The sequence below is a fragment of the Oratosquilla oratoria genome, chromosome 44 (genome assembly GCF_046742065.1).
Source record: "Oratosquilla oratoria isolate Oo_2021 chromosome 44, ASM4674206v1, whole genome shotgun sequence".
Lineage (NCBI taxonomy): Eukaryota > Metazoa > Arthropoda > Malacostraca > Stomatopoda > Squillidae > Oratosquilla > Oratosquilla oratoria.
This window is the reverse complement of record NC_134820.1, coordinates 7,841,410-7,848,487: the sequence shown is the minus strand read 5'-3', so window position 1 is coordinate 7,848,487 and position 7,078 is coordinate 7,841,410.

The following is a 7,078-nucleotide window of genomic DNA, read 5'->3' as shown; positions in this document are numbered from 1 at the left end:
TGGTAAGACAGATATGTGAGAAAACTATAGGAAAGGGGAAGGATGTTTTTTGGGCTTTTATGGATCTGGAAAAGGCTTATGACAGGGTAGACAGAAAGGCACTGTGGGAGGTTTTGCGGATATACGGGATAGGAGGAAGGCTTCTAGGAGCTGTTAAGAGTTTTTATGAGAGTAGTAGAGCTTGTGTCAGGATTAGAAATGGAGAGAGTGAGTGGTTCGAGGTAAAGGCGGGACTTCGTCAGGGATGCGTTATGTCGCCCTAGCTGTTCAACTTGTACATGGATGGGGTAGTGCGAGAGGTAAATGCAAGGGTGGTGGGTCAGGGATTGGAGATTATTATTATTATTATTATAATTATTATTATCATTATTGTTATTATAAACCTATTTTGTTGAAGGTGATGTTTTCTGCATTAATAATTTTCTTGCAGATACTTTCCAAAGATCTCCCTAATCGCCGTGTTGCAGGGTCTAAACTCTGTAGAACTTTTGCGTAGGCGGTCATTATCTCTGATCTGGATTTCGGCTCAGCTGAGCCTTCTTCAGGGAGTGTGTCTAGTATCAACTAAGAGTGGTATTTGACCACATGAAATTTTTAGACTGGGGGAGATCACATGATAGTTTGAAGATGTCCATAAATTATCTCCTCAGGCTTCTGGCCTACCCTGTGTTCTCATACTAGGCAGTGCTAATAAATCAAGTGTCTATATATTCAAGTTAGGGTTTTTGTCCTTGATGGAAAGTGACTCGATTATCTTTAATTTTCTCGGGTCCATGGAAATTTCCAAGATTTTCGTGTTCTGTTCCAATTCTTCTCGTGTAATGTGTATTAGTGTGATGCTAAAGCATGGTTCTTTGGGGCTCCTGTGTATTTGTGTCCAACTAGTCTGGATTCCAGCTTCATAGTGGTCATGCTTATGTACGAGGAAGGAAGGGCTTCGCAGTTCCCTTTTGTACATTTATATTCGTAAATGACAAGAGACTTTTCAGCTCATTCCTCTCTTGGAGGGTGTTGTTTTGGATAAGCAGATTAGAGGTTTTCTTGGTTTTGTATTAAATTATTAGTTTGACTGAAGTGTTGTCATCCATAGGCTTTATATTTCTTTTGACAATATCTTTGATGACCTTTTCATCTTCTTTGTAAGCCGAAGAAAAGTGTGATTTGTAAAAAAGTCTTGTTTCTTCTTGGTTTGGAGTACGGTTGGAATTGGTGTACCATTTGTTCAAAATATTTTCAGTAACCTTATTGAATTCTTTGTTGCTGAAACCGTTGTTTGCTAGTACCTGGGTAGTACGTTCGAGTTCTTGGTGGACTTTTGACCAGGTAGCACAGTGCGTGAGCGCTCGGCGGACATAAGCCCCAATAGTCCAGGCAAAATAAGGTTCGACTTGGAACAAATTGTAACAGAATTGTTTTCACTACAGAGCATGCCCATGGGGTGTCTAGAACATCATACTAAAAGTCCTAAGAAATCTACGTTGAGGAAATATGTCTAATTTGCATAAATCCAAGATGGCCGCCAACTTTCGATAATTTGCCATATCTCCGCATTTAGATGTAATAATTGAGTAAATTAAAGTGCTAAAATGGGTTTTTTGAACACAAGAATTCACGTGGAATAGGTTACATTTTTATTGGATAAAGAATTCATAGCCAAAAATTCAATATGGGCAAAACATATCGAACAATTTTCATATACGTGGTATCCGAAACATAAGAAAAAAAAATATAACTCCAATAATAAATAAAATGTGACTGTTATGCTGCCTCATGTGACTAACTCTTGACTAACTGTATTTTTGTTTCTATTCCAGGGTAATTAATCTGAGATTCAGCAAACATTGACAATGGAGAAGTGTCGCATGTGTAATGAATCGATCTCTGACGGAAAGGCGACAGTTGTTCTTCGAACAAAAGGCAGCGATGGCGTGAATCGTGCAAGTAGTCAACGTGGTAGCGATTTGGTAGTGAATCCAGGAGAGACACTACACGTGGAATGTCGCCGCAACTATTGCAAAGCATATAACATTGTACGTGACCTAGCAAGGCAGCAACAACCACCAAAACCCGGCTGTGAGCTCCGTTCTGAACTACACTTCAATTTTCGAGAACACTGCTTGTTTTGTGGACAGTCAGCTAAAACTGGTAGGAAGCAAAGAGAACTGGGTGTTTTCCCAGTTAGAACAAAAGACTTTCAGAAGAGTATCCTTCAGGTTTGTCATTCTAGAAATGACGAATGGTCTGCAACAGTATTAGGCAGAATAGCATCGGTGAATGACCTACACGCAGCGGATGCAATGTATCACCAGCAGTGCAGTAGCAACTTTAGGACAGGGAAAAGCATTCCTACTAAGCACTCTTTAGACACCAGTAGTACTGGAGACAAATCAAAGAGGCTCAAACTCCGAAGGCCTGAGATAGACGAGAGAACGTCAGCGTTCCTGGAAGTGGCTCAGTTCTTAGAAGAAAATGACGAGGAGCAAACCACCATACATGACCTTGTTATCAAAATGTCAGAGTTTCTTCAAAACACAGAACATGTCAGTGCTAAATACATGAAAACTAAAATAAAGGAGCACTTTGGCGAGAGGGTTATAATGACTGTGCTGAGCACCAAAGAATGTGTGGTCACACTGCGAGATTCAGCAAGCTCAATCCTCTATGCATTCCACAAGCAACAGAAACCTGAAAATATTGAAGATGACAAGTTGAATATTACTGAAGCTGCTTCAAAACTCATTGCCAGTGATGTAAAGTCCATGGAAACCCCAAAGGATTTCTATCCAGACACGGGAGACATTGCTGATTCTGCTAGCTACATTCCAAACTCATTGCAATTACTGCTTAGGACTATGTTTGCTGGTAAAAATGTTGGTGTAAAACTTGCTTCGATTGGGCAGGCCATAATGCAAGCCATACGACCAAGGGCAATAATAGCCCCTCTTCAGCTTGGCCTAGGTATCCAGATGCACCACCATTTTGCGTCACGTTTTTTTGGTGGACACGCTTCACGGGCATGGGTTTTCATCTTCCTATGCTGAGGTCATGAAATATGAACGGAGTGCAGCTCTTGTACAAGGTACTGAGATCCCTGGGAATTTCGAAGAGCACCACATAGAGTATATTGCCGATAATGTGGACCATAATGTGGCAACAATTGATGGCACAGGGACATTCCATGGAATGGGCATTATAGCTGCTGTTACGCCAGAAACAAAAACAAGCAAGGCTGTCCCCGAAGTCCTTGTGACGGATAAAGAGATTGCTGCCATTGGTCGCATTAACATTCAGTACTTCAAAATTCCTCCAGTATTAGAACCTATCATCTACAATCCACTGGTTCGCACGACAGAAGAGGATCCAACATCAGAGTTAGATATACTGTGGAAGACATCCTTACTTCTTCACTCTCCAAGGCCACCATGGTTTGGTATGATGCAGTTCCTGCATCGAGGTTAACACCCAGGAAAAGCTTCTGTGACATTCCTTCCAATGATTGACCTTGATCCCAGTCAAGCTTCATGTATCTACTCTACAATGAAGTTTGTGTCTACCCAAGCTCAACTATACGACGTTACTCCAGTCCTCACATTCGACCAACCCTTGTACTGGAAAGCTTTAACGATTATAAGGTCTCAATCAAATGACAGTGACCTCAAGCGCATAGTCCTCAGGCTTGGGGGATTTCACATGCAGATGAGCTTTCTTGGGAACATAGGTCACTTAATGGTAGGTTCGGGACTGCAAGAGTTGCTCGAAGTGGTATATGCTGGAAACACAGTGCCCCACATGATGACAGGCAAAGCTGTTTCCAGAGAAGTGCGGGGACATACGCTGGTAGATGCTGCACTGAACACCATTTTGGTCGCTGATGCCTACAATGTGCCTGTGCCAACCAAAGTCACAGTTCAGGAACCACAAGTGGCAACTGCTGGTACTGAGACAGATAATGTAGAACCACAAGATATTCCTTCAGATACAGTGACGACTGACATAACTACAGCAAGTGAACTGTATGACAGAGCAATGTCCTCTTCCCTCTCAGTGGAAGAAGTTTGTTCTGCAAAAGTGTTGCAAAGAATCCAGACTGAACTTGACAACAAAAAGGATATGATGATTATGCCAACAGCAAAACACTGGTTGCAGTATCTCAACATGGTGGACATCTTGCGGAAATTGATTAAAGCTGAAAGAACAGGGAACTGGAGCTTATACCTCCAATGTGTACACGATATGCTTCCCTACCTTGCCGCTTCTGGACACCGACAGTATACAAAGTCTGCATATGTATACCTGCAAATGATGACCGAACTACCAAATACGCATCCGGATGTGTATAAGAAGTTCCAAGAGGGATACCATGTTGTGCGGCGCAGTGATAGATACTGGGCAGGGCTCTCCACAGATCTGATCATCGAACAGGTTTTGATGAGAAGTATAAAGACGCATGGGGGCCTAACTCGAGGAAAAGGGATGACAGAGACTCAGCGCTTACTGTGGGTCCTATCCATGCCAGCATGCGTAAACATCAACGATGCAATGCAGAAGTTCAGCGGGGTCTCCTACGAAACCAGCGACCAGCACAAAGATATTTCGAAGGCTAGACAGGCCAGAGATGTCAAGGACACCCTCGATCTTATCAGCTATCTGAAGGAAAGAGATCCATTCAGGAGAATACCTCACTTCACAACATTGCTAATGGCATGGCCGCTCAGGACGGAGTCAATGTTGTCAAGCAAAAGAAATTGGAGACAAGATTCTTGTGAGCATGGCAGGGAAATCTGTGGAAGAATTCACCTTCCGAAAAGCCGATGAAGCAATGGCACTTGCATCCAGATCAACAGTCAAAGTCAGAGGGGAATCTGTAGTAGTGGATCTACAATTGGTGTTCCAGCGACTGGTAATTGTAGGTGAACGGTGCGAAGACTTGTCAACGTTATTTAAGTTCGAACTCTGTAGCCACCCTCCTGCCTTATTTGACTCGTCATCCCTTCCCTTGCAGGCCAATAAGGTAGTCCTTGCTGATATTCTGTGGAAGTCTATAGATGAACAACGTGAGCCGAGTGGAGACCAAGTCCAATATGTCCTTGATGGCGGCGCGCTACTCCATCGGATTCCCTGGCTAAGAGGTTCCACATATGATAGTGTGTGTCAGATTTATGTCAGATATGTGACACAGAAATATGGAGCTGCTGTCATTGTTTTTGATGGCTACAGAGATGAACCCACAACTAAAGATGCCACACAACAAAGAAGAACAGGAACCTGCTCTAGTTTGACCGTAAACTTTGCTGGTGATATGATCATCCAATCCAAGAAGGAGGACTTCCTGAACAACAAGACAAACAAACAGCGCTTCATACATTTTCTCAGCGACAAACTAGAAAGGGCTGGATGCAGCACAGAACACGCAAAGCATGATGCTGATGTCCTCATTGTTCAAACAGCCCTTGCCTTTGCCAGAACAAGAGATACGATTCTCATTTGTGACGACACAGATTTGTTGGTCCTACTGTTGTATCACGCTGATATGACCGCAAACGAACTGTTTCTGGTATCAGAGTCAAAGCAAGCCACCAAATCGAGAAGGGTATGGTGCATAAAGCAGTCGAAAGAGTTGCTGGGTCCTCAGATTTGCGACCATCTGCTCTTTGTCCATGCTATTCTTGGCTGCGATACCACTAGTCGCCTGTTTGGATTGGGAAAAGGTTTGGCAGTGAAGAAGGTGAAGACTGATTCCCTGTTTCGTGAGTAATCAGAGATGTTCCACAAATCAGAGCAAACACCGGAGGACATAACTGCTGCAGGAGAGAAAGCTCTGGTATCACTGTACGGTGGTACCAGAGAGGAAGGACTGGACAGCTTAAGATACAAACGGTTATGTGACAAGATTCCCAAGAGCACATCTTCCGTGGAACCACAAACTCTACCCCCAACATCAGCAGCTGCAAGATTCCATAGCCTCCGTGTCTATTACCAGGTAATGGAGTGGAAAGGAACATGTGTCAACATGAAGCCACAAGATTGGGGATGGCACATTGTGGACAGAAGGTACATGCCTATACAGACAGATCAGCCCGCAGCACCACCGGAGATACTGGATGTCATCTGTTGTAGCTGCAAGAAAAACTGCAAAACAAGGAGGTGCAAATGCCAAAAATATGGTATCCATTGCACTGCCGTGTGTAGAGAATGTCGTGGTACAAGTTGTTCTAACTCACAGGTGTCAGATTTATCAGATAATGTAGACGACGACGCTTAAGCCGGATACCGCAAAGTGGCACAACTGGAATTGACATACATACATATACCAAGGATTCTTCCTCCTTACAAGTGGGGTAGCCAAAAAGAAAAAGGCATAAAATAATTCCCACCCATTCCATCCCTGAATACACTCCACACCCCTCCACCCTCCCTCTTATCTGAGCACCTCCTGAATGACGGGTCATCCCTGCACCTTGTCCATTGCCCTGGGTCAGAAGCAGTGTCGCAAGACACAGCACATCCACAGCAAGGCCGCTTCATTAAATCGGCGACCCCCCTCTCCGTCCCCCCATTGCATAAAATGAGAGGACGGGGAGAAATCCCTTCGGGCTGCGTCAAATTTTGCTCACACATACTACCTCACCCCCCATCCCCCCGCCCATTCCACCTCATGCAATCACAACATCATCCATATACAACCATTCTCCATTCACCCCTGTCTTCGGTCCTCTCCCGTCCTTCCTCAACTGACATTCTCCTCTTCCCCAAAGCCCCCTTCACCCCATCCATCCACCTCATCCTAGGACGTCCCCTCATGTTCACTCCCTCCACATCTGCCTTCCACACCTCTTTTACTAGTCTTTCTTCACTCATTCTTTCCATGTGTCCAAACCATCCTAATATTCTTTCATCAGCCCTATCTCCCAGCTCCTTTTCCACCCCTGTTCTCCTCCTCACCTCCTCATTTCTCACTCTATCTAGCCTAGTAACCCCCATCATACTTGATGTTGATGATCTGTTGTTGAAAAATAGGCTTACTGTTGTTCATGAGTATGATAATAAACTTATCTATGGCTACAATTGTGTTTTCCTA